Below are 13,359 nucleotides of genomic sequence, written 5' to 3'. Positions count from 1 at the left end.
GACCCCACCGGGCTGGTGGTGCTCTGGAGCCCCGCACACCCCATAGGTGCTCCCTGCTCATGGGAAGGTGACAGATGGGGGATGCCGCCTCAGGACATAGACCCATGGATGTTACAGGGGCCTGGGGGGAATCATTGGGAAGGGGAGGTGATGGAGAGGGCAGGCTGGGGTGGGGGGCAAGGCAGCCCATGCCCCATTTCCAGCACTAATGCACCTTTGTGGGGTGAGGATTTGGCTGCATGAACAGTCCCAAATTTGCTTAATTCAGTGCTGAGAAACAGTGGGACATGCCAAAGTGCCCCACACTGTCCTTGGCCCCCTGATAGTACTTCTCTCACCAGCTCAGCTCAGGCACTGACCCCAGGGTGGCCTGACACAATTTGGGGTCCCCTTCCCAGGACACACGCAGTTTTGCCCCATTCTGTGGGTGATCTAAGCCCCCCAAGTTAACACTGCGAGAGGTAGCTGGGACAGAAAGGCTGAGGAGCAGGAGATGGATGAGGCAGATGTGGTTGGGCGAGAGGGATGCTCATCCTTGCTGGGCAGTGTCACAATGATGCTGTGGCCTGAAACTGTCCCTCACAGTGATTGTGGGACCGTGAGCTGCAGTGAGACCTCTGGAGAGCATCTGCCCAAGTGGCTTCATGGGTGGAGCCAAGGTTTTCCCACCAGCTGCACAAATGTGGGCTCTGTGATTCATCTGCATACATTTGTGGTGGGGCAGATGAAGGCAGACAGCTCAGGGACAAAGGGACTGCGTGGGACATCGTTCCTTATCCTTGTGGTGAGATCAGAGACCTGCTTGTAAGCTAAAGGGAGAATCAGCGGTTTGGGACCAGCATCCCCTGGCTAGGTATGAGCAGCAGAAGTGGGGAAAGCAAGAGCTTTCTGTCCAAATCCAGCTGTGATGCCAACATCTGTTTGGAACTGGGAGCAGCTTGGCTAACAGTTGAGCTAACACTTGTCCCTGTCCCCTCTGATGGAAGCAGAAAGGCCAAAGTGGGGTGAGAAAAAGGAGTTAGGGCTCCCCAGGCTCTCACTGGAGCATGAGCTGCCGATATCCCAGCCGCTCCCTGGGGAATTTCTCCCTCCCCTCACCCTAAGAGCTTTTGTGTTGCCCGCTGTTGCTTGCAAACCCCTTGGGTTCCCAGCCTGCAGCCCAGGCAGAGCGAAACCCTCTGCCATGGGTGACCAATGCCATGCCACCCCATCCCAGAACCCCAAATCACTTATACAAACCCTCTAACCCAAACCAACTGCAGCGCAAAGGAACAAATGCAAACAATTTAGTAGGGCGATGGATGCTCGGGCTCTTTGTTTGCGCTGGCTGTTAACACCAGAGGAGACAGGAATGGAAGCAGTTGAAATGTGTATCTACTTTGGCCGATGGAAAGTGTGACGGATGCGCCGGCAGACCAATGGCTGGGAATGCTGGGGGGTGCGTGGGTGTGAAAGGAATGCTTGCTGCAAGAAAAGATCAGGAAAAAAAGGAAAAGAGAAAGAAGGAGCCTTATCAACGGTGGCGTTTGAGCCCAATGTGCGCATCTTCCTTGGAGAAAGGGTTTCCTCTCGCCCCAGGGATGATGCGTTCCCTACACCAGGAAGGCTTTGCGGCTTTTGAAGCTTCATTTCAGGGGGTCGGTAGAGCAAGGATAGATTTAACCCCATGAAGCGCTCGCAGGCACGAGCATGGCCGATGGCCAGCGGCGGCTGCCAGCAGCTCCTCAAGGGAATCTCCTGGGAAATGTGCCTTAGTTTTTGCAAAGATGGCTATAAGGCAAAGGGGAGGAAAAAATAAAGGAGGTTCCAGCTTGATGCTGAGCCAGGACCAACGTCACTGTGGTGCCGGTGGCTCTTGCAGGCGCTGGGTGCTGCATCCCCATCCCACTCCAGTGGGTGGAAGCATGCTGGTCCAGAGCTGAGCAGGAAGATGGAATTGGGGGCTCTTCTCTGCTTCTCCTCTGCCCCAAACCCTGTGGCTTGGGGGGCTCCATGTGCCCAGCCCTGAGCACTGACTCAGGGTGGATGTGGGGTATTTCTGTGGGGCTTCAAAAGGCCAAATGCCCCATGGCTGGGCCGCCTGTGGAGGGAAGGGGCTGCATCCATCCCAGCAGGTCCAGGAGCGAAGGCCATGTGGGATAACTTCTCACCAAGCAAGGCAAGGGCTGGAGCTGTCGGGTGGGTTCCCAGCGAGTGCCGTGCCCAGCGGAGAGCATTGTCTCAGCTTTGGGGGCTCTTGCTCCATGCTTTGAAGTGGTGATACATTAATGAATTAAAGAAGTGATGGGGACGAGGTATTTGTCTCTCCCCTTCCCCTTCCTGTGTATTTATTTTGGGGACATTTTTGAGAGGGAAAGGCAGACTCGTGGGCTGTGGGTTTGCAGGATGGGCTCTCGCTTGCCACAGCAAGCGTCAGGCAGTACTGGGAAAGCCAACGTTTTCCAAGTGCTTTTAAAAGGAATCATTTTTTAATTAGTGAATCCATTCTGGAGAAGTGTTGGAGTTTTACAATGTTGTAGCTGTTCTTGGTGTCTTGCCTAGACTTGGATGTTCTGGCCATAAGAAAATATTATTTATGGCGTTGCTGCTTGCAGCTCTTTTATATTATAATTTGGGAAAGGAAGTTGCTGTTCCCACCAGTGGACGAAGAAAAGCAGAAACAGGGATTATGGACTTCTGAAGGAGGAAAAGAAATACAAATAAAGAGACAGGACTGAAACAAACCACCAAAGCAGGCTCGGATCATTGCAATCCAGAACCAGCTCATCCCAGTGGTGCCAGCAGTTGGGTTGGATGCTGTAGCCAAGCTGAAGCCGGAGCTGAACCAGGCCTGGCACAGTGGTGACCCCCTTGGTACTCCCCTGCACGGAGTTCCATGTGTTCCTAAACGTTTGCAGATCAGGCTTGTATTCATGGGCTAATGTACGCTTGTGTGCTCATGCCTTACTCAGCCTAAACTCCTATTGATCTCAATTAAGGCTGTCATCTCCAGGAGCAGTCAATGTCATTTTTGCCCAAGTAAGGGATGAGTAACGAGGGATCTGAGCGGCCCTTGGAGAATAGCAACCATTTTGTTGCAGTTTTGGGGCCAGATTTCTTACAACTTAGCACCAGGCCAAGGGTGGAAGAATGCGATATGGCTTTATTAATCACACACGATTGCTGAATGTGCTGGATGCTTTGGAGACCGCCGCTTTACGGGCTGAAGCGTTGGCTTGTCTTGTCCCAAAATGCTTCAATGCAACCGAGCTCGTCATGAAGATTAGAAAAACATGTTTCGAGAAGGGATGGGATGCAAAGAGCATCTCCTCTCCAAGCAGGGCACAGGGAGGATCACTCTCCCTGATTTACCTCGGGGGGTTTTGGGTACCACGGAGTGTGCTGGACCCCATGGTCAGTGAAGCTGGGGTTTTGTCACGTGTTGCCCATAGCCGGGGCCGCAATTCCCGACAGTCGGGCTGGGTCATGGCCAGGGATTTGCATGCGATCAGCGGCTGTGGCTTAGCACGTTACCACCCATCGGCTGGCTCCTGGCTGGGTTCCCTTGGGAAATCGCGGTGGCGTGGGCTGAGGTCCCCGTCCTGGGTACCGCAGGGCGGGGTGGGTGTCTGGGAGAGATGGGCATGGGGGGCTGAGGGTGTATATGGGGGTATAAGAAGGACATGAAGGTGTTTGGAGAGGGGTGAGGAGGGGGATGAAGGTGTTCGGTGGGGGATGAGAGTGTGAGGATGGGGATGAGGAGGGGGATGAAGGTGTGCGTCACGGCACGGGGGCATGCAGAGGACAATGATGACGTGTGGAAGGGGAGAAGGTGAGCGTAGGGAGGTGAGGATGAGTGGAGCGGGATGAAGATGTACGCGGAGGACCCTGGCAGGCTGGTGATGGGGCGGGACAGCAGCGCCGGCCCTGGGCTGTAGCTCAGGGCTGCGGGCTGGAGGAGGGAGGAAGAGGAGGAGGGTGAGGAAGGCTCCTAGAGGGCGCTCCCAGGGCGCGGGACGAGCCGGGCTCCAGGGCTGCCCTTTCCCTAGAAACGTCCCGGCGGAGGGGAAGCCGCGGCGCTCGCTGCCGCTGCCCCGGGGGTGAGAGCGGGAGGGAGGGCGGGAGGACCGGTGGGAGGAGGAGGAGGAGGAGGTTAGCAGGAGGAGGAGGAAGGCCCGGCCCCGCCGCCTCCTGATTGACTCCCAACTTTCTGCTCCTCCCTTGCATAAACTTTCCCGTCCCTGCGCCTGGCTCCGTGCGCGGACCCGGGAGCCCGCCGTGCTCCCCGCATTCCTGCCGCCCTCCCTGGCCCGGCCCCGGCCCGGCCCCGGCCCGGTCCCGGTCCCGGCACCCGCGGCCGGCCCAGCCCCTCCGGAGCACGGAGCAGGTAAGTGCTCGCCGGGAAGAGACTCCCAACCCCCCCCTTTCCTCCTTCTCCTCCTCCTCCGGCGCCTCCTTCCTCCCGGCCCTCCGGCTGCACCGAGCCCCGGCGGATGGTGGGGAGGCGGCGGGATCGCACCAGCCCTCGCCCCCCCAACACCCGGCAGCCCCGTACGTCCCCTTGGGGCTCCCCCCCGACGGGGGTGTGTGTGAGGGGCACAGCCGCGGTGTCCCCAAGGTGTCCCCAACCCCCCCTCCCGTTGGGTCCCCAGGGTCCCGCCCCGTCGGGGCTGTTCTGCGCTGCTTCCCCGCTCCGGCTGTTCCCCTATGGGGACCTACGGGGTTACAAAGAGGCCTTGTGTACAGTATAGCCCGTACGTCGGGAGCAGGCGCCAGGCGTTATAGAAAGAGATAAACCGGCCCGGCTACACCCCGCTCCCCCCCGGGGAAACAGCACGGGACTGGGGGGCTGTCCCGGGCGGGGGGTGGGGGCTACACGCATGTCACGTTACATGTGTGTCACACGCATGTAGGGGATGACCATACACTGACTGTATGCTAAACACTTTGTGCCTCGTCATAGGGGCACATTGCTAACGAGGCAGCAATTAGGTGTATAATTTTGAGCAGTGTGTCATCTTTATTATTATTATTATTATTATTATTTTATTTTTACACCCTCCTTGGGGTTGGGGTTGGAGTGTGTTTTTTCTTCCTTAACCCCTTTGGAAGGAAAATAAGGCCAAGCCCTCACAGTGCCACCCGTCTCCACTCCCCGAAACTGCTCAGGTCTGTGCTTGGGTGAGAAAAACACCTGTATTTTGGGGAGAAACCATCTAGAAATGGTAGTGGAGGCCCTGCCAGGGCGGTGGGCACCCTGCAGCCTGCCATTGCATTTGGGTGGTTGGCACGGGGAGAGGTGAGGGCAGAGATCTGGGGGTTTTTGGTGCTTTGTGGGGAGCCAGGCCAGGCGACCGTCCCACGGCAAAGCGATAATCTCCGGTGTCAGGCACGCTGGGGTATTTTGGGCTCCGGCGTCCTCTGTCCCCTCCTATCGCTTTACCCGGCGCGGGTACGTGCGTGCTGTGAGTCAGGGCTTTGGCACTGCCCCGGGGGGCCCTGTCAGTGGGGCTGCTACCCCCTACCCGGGTTTGGGCTGCTTGTGATGATGGGTAGAGAACTGGGGGGCTGCCAGGCTGGTGATCCCCCCCCCCCGACCAGCTCTGGTGGCCTCCATGGCACCAAAGCTCTTCCCCGCACCCACTTTTGGGGTGGGTTGTTTCACTTTGGGATGAAAGAAGAGGGGCCCCAAAGTGGATGTGGGGCGAGGGCTCGCCAAGGTCATCCAACAGCAAAACTCGGGGAGAAATGGGTGTGGGGTGGTGGGGCTGGGACCCTGCTTGTGGGAAAAGTGACTGTCACCGTGGCGCTGTCTGAGTGACATTCCCGGCACTTCCCCATTGGAGAGGATGGGCACAAGTGCCCCGTTGAGAGAAGGCCCTGGATTTAGTTGTGTTTGGGTTTGATGGCCGGCGTTCCCATGGGAAGGGGCTGCAGATGAGTGTGGGGTGAGCAGCCACCCCCTCCCAGGCGAGTGACACGGGGGGATGTTCCCGTCCCCGGGGAGTGTTGGGCACCCAGATCCCTGCCCGGGGCTGGCACCGCACTGGCTTTTCTAACAAAAATAACCCTTTGAAAGCAGTGAGCTCCACAACGGGCTCCAGCTGCCTTATGTGAGGGGCACTGGGTATTGCAAGGACCCTCATCCCTACCGGGGTGACTGCAGTGTCAGGGCTCAGCTCGGAGCACGGGGATGCTTCAACCAGGGCATTTTGGGGAGCAAAGGGGTGCAGAGATGAACCCTCCAGCAGCTGTCCCACCTCTAACATCACCTTCCTGCAAAGCAAAACCCCCTTCAGCCCCCAAGTCCATCAGTAAAGGGACTTGCATCCATTTCCCATGACATGCAGTTGCTATCTACCGTGAGACCAGAAACGGCATCTCCTTTTAATCGCCATTTAATCCCCATCTTGCCGCCACCAGAGAGGGTCGGGAGGTGAATCCTGGTGGCCCCGGCACTGTGCTGAGGGAAGGAGCCTTTCCTGGTGGTGTGGAGCAGGTCGGCTCTGGGAGGAGGGGGTGGCACTGCCAATCAGCTATAATTAATGTATTAAATAGCGAGTAACTGCGTGGCTCCTGTCAAAAGCAGCAAGCACGAGGCCGGTGGCAGGTGAGCTCAGCTGGAAGCTGGGGACATGGGCAATTTTGGGCTGTTTGCAGGAAAATAGTGTGTTTTCCTGCTTTAGTACCTCTTCTATCCATGGAAGCAGAGAATGGAAGAGGAGAATGGGCTGCAAAGCCCTAATGAAGGGTGCTGCCAGGATTCGCGTGGCAAGAGCCATCCCAGGGCTCTTTGTGGGGCTGGGATCCCATCAACGAATGGGATGGATGCTGTCCAAAAAGTGTCCCATCTCTAGGAGCTTATCTCTTACTAAATGCTAGATGGCAATTGCAAGGGGCTGTCGGGTCTGCCGTGGTGTTACCTCCACTGCTGGTGGGTGCGATATAACCAAGTAGCTTTCATTTCGGGAGCTCCCACCTCTAGGGGATGTGCTGGGTGGCCAGGCCATGCTCTGAGCTCCTCATCCGTGTGTCCGAGGTGTAACCTGGGGTTGGTGCCCAGGCACCTGTGTGTTGTGGTTGGGGCAGGCTCCCGGAGCGCATGGGCGTTCGCTATTGCCACCGTCACGTGGAGGCTTATGAAATGTTTTTTTGGAGGGAGGAAGGGAGGGAGGTAATGATGGGGTGAGCGGCGGGGCCGTCCCCGTGCCAGCCTGCAGCGGGCACGTGGCAGGGGCAGCCACCCCCCCTCTGCGATAACGCGCGGCCGCATCCTGCTGCAGGTCTGGGCATGCTGCTGCAACTCCCGGTGCTCCGGTTTTCCCCGCTTGGTGCAATGGGAGTGAGGGGCCCAGCAGAACCTCCTTGTGGTGCTGGATGGCTGCTCGCCTACCCATGGTGGTGGGGAGTAGGTGGATCATGGCACTGGGTGCTGTTGTGGGGTCCCCATGCATGTTGTTGAAGGGTTTGTGGTGAGCACATGTGGCTGAGAACTTTGGAGGTGACAAGCCATGAACCCCATGGTCTCATTCCTGGGGGTGGCAGTTGGGGATGATGTTTGTATAGGGCTCTGCTTTGGCACAGCTGATGGGGTCCATAGAAACATGAGTGTCCAGTTGTTGAAGAACATCTATCCTGGTGATGCAAATCCGATTGGCGTGTGTCCTCTCGTCTGATCCCAAATGGATGTAATGCTCCAATGTCCCCAGCATCCCCTGTTTGGTGCCACGAGACAGCAGCAGCACCAAAACCCAGCATGCCCATCGCCTTCCAGGGCTGTGTCATGAGATGTGCCAGGTCTCCACTGGCTAAAGCCAGCGCAGATCTCATCCTCGTCCATCCTTTTACAAGCCAGAAGGTGACTTCAGGGCTGCGTTTCACGCTGTAAGAAATAACACCAGGAATCCCTTGCTCACAGGTGGCTTGCAAGATGCAAGCAATGGAGGAGGCTGGTTTATCCCCTTCCCCCTCGCTGCCGGAGGGGATCAGACGGACCCAGAGCGTGTGCTGGCAGAGCTCCTTCTGCGGGGGGTGGCCGGGGATGGGCCAGCAGAGCTGGAGCTAATTTTAGGTGGTGGGCAGAGCCTTGCGGGAAGCAGCCGGTTGGAGGGAGGGATGCGTGCGGTGCCCAGAGCAGCGGGAGTGAGCACTGGGGTCTGAAGATGCTGCTGTGGGGTTGGGGTGACCCTTCATTGGCTGGGAAGAGCCGTGGGGCGATGGGACACGCACAGGGCAATGCCCTGCATGCCTCAGGGCTAGGTTTGCATTACCCAGGGCGATGCTGAGCCTCGCGCCGCTCCGTGCCTCAGTTTCCCTGCTGGCGGGTTGGAGGCAGGCGGGCTGGCCGGGCCCGGGGATCCTCGCCTGGGAGCGCCAAGCCTCATTATTTTCCCCCCACGACTGTCTCCTCCTCGCTCCTCGCACAATTAGATCCAGCTGTTCACAATAGCCACTAACTTCTCTCCGGAAGATGTTCAAAGTTTACAGACGCGGCGTGCGTGGAGGATGGGCTGCGATCCCCATGCCAGCTCCTCACCGCCCGCCCTTCCCCCAGAGGCAGCCAGCTCCTGCCTCTTCCCCCCCCTTCCAAGCTGAGGCAATTCGGGTTTAGGACAAAGCACACCCGCACGCAGGCACGCGAGCCCCCGACCCAGGCGAGCGTCGGGATTTTATTAGCAGGAAGATCCGGGTGCTTTGGAGTCTGGGAGCAAAGGTCTGGGGTAGGATCTGTAGGATCCCTCTTTTTCCCTGCCCGGCTTCCTACCCGCGCTCTTGGTGGGTGAGTTGGCCACGGTGCTCGCTTGGTGAGCCCGCACTCACTGGTGGCATGAGTTTGGGTTCTGGCTCTCCCATGGACCTCACTTGCAGCCTTGTCCAGGCGGCATCATGGAGCAGAGGGTCAGGGTCTGGCTCCGATGTCTGGGTGCTCCCCGGCACTCTTGGGCCATGCTTCTTGCCAGAGATCCTTCTTTTACCAGGAATCCTGCCCTCATGTATTTTTAGCAACTTTCCTCCCCAAGGATTCCAGAGCAGTTTTTCAATCTGCGGGAGCGGGAGTTGCTGTGCCCGATTCCAGCTCTCAGCTTGGGAAGTGGTGAGAGGTGCTGGGAGAAGGCGATGCTCTGCCACGGGCACCCGGCGTGCACGAGGACGCGTGGTAGAGTGGTGCTAACCCAAAATATCCCTTTTTGGGAGTAAATCACAGATGCAGTTTGGGCAGCTGTAATCACAGAATCAGCCAGGCTGGGAAAGATCTTTCAGCTCATCCAGTGCAACCCTTACCCCAGCACTGCCAAGGCCACCCCTAACCCATGGCACTGAGGCCTCGTCTCCACGGGGTGTGAGCACTTGCAGGGACGGTGACTGCAGCCCTGCCCTGGGCAGCCTGTTCCAATGCCTGAGCACCCTCTGGGGCAGCAATTGTTCCTCAGCTCCATCTAAACCTGCCCTGGTGCAGCTTGAGGCCGGTTCCTCTTGTCCTGTCGCTTGTTACTTAGGAGAAGAGACTGACCCCCCCTTACTACAGCCTCCTTTCAAGTAGTTGTAACACATCTTCTGTGTTAAATGCAGGCTCCCTGAGCTTCATGCTCCTCATGGTGGGGCCGGGGACCGTGTCCCCCTCGCAGAGGTGGCACTGCCATACACATTGGGTCCCAGACTGGAGCATCTCTGTGCCTGAGCCCCCACCACCTGGTGCTGGGGGGGACCAGCATTTGCGCTCCAGCCCCTCTGTGTTCCTCTCCCGGTGGTGCTGCAGCGCAGGCAGCTGCTCCCCGGGCAGGGTTGGGTTTCGCAGGGGTGGAGGCAGCCGGGGGTGGGTGTGAAATGCATTGCAGCCTTCCTCATCCTCCTCCTCATCCTCTTCATCCTCGCCTGGCAGCCGGCGTCCCCGGGAAGACGCTTTCCCTGTCCTTGCTGCAATGGCATTAAATGGGGTCAGCAGCACCCAAAACTCCTCCGTGGAGGCATTTCTCCATCCAGGAGTAGGTCTGAGGGCTGGAAGGTTGTCTGGGCTGACTGAGCCACACGGATGAGGGGACGTGAAACCACTGCAGTCCTTAGGGCTTCACTGCTCCCAGAGACCCTCTGGACAAGCAGTGCTGGGAGCCCCTTGGGATACAGCACGTGGTGGCCACCCTGAGCTCATCTACAGGGGATGTTCAGTATGAGACATCCCAGGCTGGGTGTATTTTGATGCCGGAGCAAAGTGAATTCAGCGGTCCCCAGTGGGTGCCAATGCCTGGCACTGGCCGTGCCACTGGCCACCGGTGCTGGGGGTGTCATGGGATGGCCACAGTGGTGGTGGCCTGTCCCCGGCAGGCGACTCCAACCCTGTTGTTTCCATCCAGAACGTTTCATAACACAGAGAGCAATTAATGCTGCAAAAGCTTTCTATTTATGCTGGGTGAAACGCCCCAGCCTGGCTGGGCAGGGCGGCCGTAATTGGGCCAGGGAGGGTTACGGTGTCCATCTGTCCCCTGCCCTCTGGTCTTGAACCTGGAGGCTTGAGCAAAACTGGCTCAAATCCTCCAGCAACCGAAACCCAGCTCTGCTGCCCTACCTGGGCTGACGGAAGAGGAGATGGAGGGGGTGGTTTGACACCCATGGTTCTGCCGTTAGGAGGAAGCATCTTGGGCTGTGCCGCAGGGTTTGCCTGTTCCCCTCCCTCCTTCCTACCAAAATATTTTGGGCCAAATCACTTGAGTTTCCTCTTTCTTCACCCTTTGGGATGAAGGGTCTGAGCATCCCTCAGCCTCGGGCCGCTGGGTGAGGACCAGCTGCATCCTTGTGAGCACAGACCTAGGGATTTGCTGGGAGCTTGGGAGACCCTTTGGCTGTGGGGCTCCAGTCAGAGCTGGGGGGCACATTCCTGGGGCAGCCCTGGCAGCACCATGGGCCCTGGTGGGATGCTGCCACGTGGCCTCCTGTGGTTTCCCCACTCCGATTGCTTCCTGAGCCGCCCGCCAAGCCGGAAGGGACAGGAAGCGATAGAGGGGAGGAAATTAGTCGAGCTGTCTCATGGGGAGCCGGGCTGGTGTATGGGGGGCTCTGCCATTGCCCTGGTCCCCAGCACACTCTGGGGTCCCTTTGGAGTGAAGGTGGCCGATAGTCCCTGGCAGGGAGGTGCAAATCTGGGTGGGAGGGAGCAGAGCGGCCGCTCTTCCCTTCCATTTCCAAGCTAGGGAATCCCTCACTGCAGCCCAAGAGCTGTTTGGATTCCATTGCCCTCCCCACCGAGCAGGGTCTTGCTTGGCTGCTGTTGCCTGTCTCAGTGCGTGCTGGTTGTCCCTGGGATGACTGAACGCAACTTGGATTGTGTTCCCTGTGGGACCGTGGTAGGGTCTGGGGCAGGGTGTTCCTGAAGGGTCCACGGTGGAACTGCCAGGGGTACAGGATTCCTGTGAGAAGCACTTGGCTATTGCAAGCAAAGTGCTGTTGGGTTGTGCTCAGCTGAGCTCCGTGCCTGGCACTGGGGTTGGCAGGGGACAGGGCAGCATCTTCCCTGGTGTGTTGTGGTCTTGTTGGGGTCCCCTGGGAGCCCTGAGGTTTCTGGGTTTGCTCTGAAGGGCTCTCCAGGCTGGTGGCCGTGGCTGTGCAGGCAGCGTTTATCCAGGGCCTGTTCCCAGTGTCACGGTGTGGGCAGAGGCGGCAGCAGGGACACGGCCCTCAGCCAGTGGTCCCCTGCCTGAAACAAGGAGCACGTTAACAAAGGCCTCCGCCTGCCTGCAGCCTGCTGTCAGCCCCCCAACAATGTCCATGCTGAGCCCCATGTGCTGGGGAGGAGCTGGGGTGTGCAGGAGCCTCGGCTTTAGGGTTTGCTTTGGGGTCTCACAGAGCGGGCTGTGGGGGTCTGCACACTCAGCACGAGGGATGATGGGGGCTCCTTCTTTCCCCTCACCCCTGGGTGTGGGTGCCACTGGTCATGGTGATGGGGAAAGGGGCCGGTGGCCTCGCTTTGCGGGTGCCGGTGCTGTGGCTGTGCTGGTGCGAGGTGAGCACTGCGCGGTGCCAAGCCTGCCCGGGCTTGTCCATGAACTTTTATCCTTTTGCCGTGGGGTCTTGTGTGCAGGAGGGAGGGAGAAGGGCTGGATCCCTCCAGGGCTCCTGCATGGGAAGGTGGGATGGAGCCGGGATGCAGCCAGACCCCCCCCCACCTGGGGTCTGTTGTCCCCACAGTGTCCCCAGCACTGCAGGGGATCGTCCTGTAAGGTGCTGGTAGTGTCCTGCTGTGGGTTGGGGGAGCCCCAGGTAAGGAGGGAACCTTGGTACTGCTCTTGTCCCCCCAGAATGGTCTCCACAGGGGACACTCTGTGCTGCTGACCCCTTCATGAGCAGATGCTGGTGGCCATGCCCTGAATCCCTGGTGGCTCAGAGGGATGCTGTGGCAACAGCATCGCAAAGGGCAGTGCTGGACCCAGAGATAGGTGACACAGCCACTGGCCATGCAGGTCAGGAGTGGCTGGGGCAGTGCTTTTGGAGCTGAGCACACTGGGGGAGAGGAATACCCCATTCCCCCCATCTCAGTGGCATGGGACAAGGATGAGGACAGGGAGCTCCCCACACTCGAGGGCTTTGTGGGGCTGACGGGCACCTCTTCCTGTGTCATGGCCCTTCAGCTCTCAGCAGTGATGTTCCCGTGCTCCCATTGCTCTCCCCTGTACTGATCCCTATCGTGGCTGGTTGTGCTGGTCCCGGCGGCACCCTGCTCTTGACCTCGGCACCCGCACCCAGCCCCAATGGGTGCTCACCGACCGCTCCGACCACAGACCCTGCCTCCACAATATTTCCTTCCCACCACCCCGCAGAAAACACCCTCTCCGGAGCAGCCGCCCCCTGTGCAACCTCCCCTTTGCTTTTGCAGGGGTTAAAGAGGTTTCTCGTGGACTTTTCCAGGCTCCGCAGCCCTCAGCAGCTCTCCCTGACCTGCACAACGGTCTTCCTTGCACCCCCCCACATGGTGCCAGGGCCAAGCACTGTGATCCTGTGGGAACACCATCCCCTGGCACAGCCTTGGCCTTGCAGGGAGATAAGGGCTTCCCTGGCAACATCCTCCCCTGCCTGTTGTGAGCACCCATCCTGCAGCAACTGTGGGACCTTGCAAGGGTGCAGCCCCTTCCAGCACCCACTAAAAGCCTTGGGCTGGAGCATGGTACCCCACAAAGCCATGGGAAGAGCGAGCTGGACGTGGAGAGTGTCCCCCTGGTGTGTGTGCCAGCCAGTATCCCTGCTTATGGGGACAAGCATCCCCATGGGGGTGAGCATCCCCACCACAGGTCAGTGATCCTGGGGTCCCCAAGCCCCGCAGAGGTGCCTGCACCACGGGAGGGGGTTTGTCCCCCCAGTGCCTGGGGAGCAGCCGAAGGCAGGAGCTGGTGGCAT

This window comes from Psittacula echo (assembly GCF_963264785.1).
Source record: "Psittacula echo genome assembly, chromosome: 22".
Taxonomy (NCBI): domain Eukaryota; kingdom Metazoa; phylum Chordata; class Aves; order Psittaciformes; family Psittacidae; genus Psittacula; species Psittacula echo.
The sequence above is the reverse complement of the archived record's forward strand: the minus strand, read 5'-3'. Positions refer to the sequence as shown.